Below are 921 nucleotides of genomic sequence, written 5' to 3'. Positions count from 1 at the left end.
GCCTCAGAGGCAGCCTTTCCCGCTGTCCCTCTGCGCATGCGCTACCGCCTGGGCGCACCCTCTACTGACCAAGCGGGGGATTCCGCCCCTCTACCCCAATACGCCCTTCTACATTGCGCATGCGCTCGCACGCCCTCTTCTCCACTTTGTTCTCCGCGCAAGCGCCCTGGCCTACCTGCTTCCTTGCCCCTTTAGACCATTCGCTCAACACCCTGCGAGCGCTGCTGAGGCCAAGCTTTTTTTTGTTTTGTTTTTTAAGATTTTATTTATTTATTTGACAGAGAGAGAGACAGCCAGTGGGAGAGGGAACACAAGCAGGGGGAGTGGGAGTGGAAGAAGCAGGCCTCCCGCAGAGAAGCCTGATGCGGGGCTCGATCCCCGAATTCCGATATCACGCCCTGAGCCGAAGGCAGACGCTTAACGACTGAGCCACCCAGGCGCCCCTGAGGCCAAGCTTTTAGCCGCATCCCTGGGCTGGTGCATGCACTTTGCTTCCACTGCCCCGAATGACCTAGACATGAGGGTGAGGTGGGAAGCTTGTTCTTCCAGGTCATTTCTCTTGCTTTCAAACTTTTGGTGCTTATTTAAGCTTCCCCTACTACTACCCAGACCTTAAATATGTGTCCAACAAGACAGACATGGACTTTAACTTCAGAGAGCTGAGAAACCTACTGGGATTGCAGCTGTGAATAATAAAGGGTAACCACACTAAAATTGAGTCTGGAGGCCAGAAAGGGGAACTCACACCCTACCACTGTAGTCAATTGTAGATCCAACAAGAAGAAACATACCTTGCAGGTGGATACTAGTTGCAGAAGGAAGGAAGGAAAGGAAGGAAGGAAGGAAGAAAAGGAAGGAAGAAAGAAAGAAAGAAAAAGAAAGAAAGAAAGAAAGAAAGAAAGAAAGAAAGAAAGAAAGAAA

The sequence above is a fragment of the Ailuropoda melanoleuca genome, chromosome 12 (genome assembly GCF_002007445.2).
Source record: "Ailuropoda melanoleuca isolate Jingjing chromosome 12, ASM200744v2, whole genome shotgun sequence".
Classification (NCBI taxonomy): Eukaryota; Metazoa; Chordata; class Mammalia; order Carnivora; family Ursidae; genus Ailuropoda; species Ailuropoda melanoleuca.
This window is presented reverse-complemented; position numbering follows the sequence as displayed.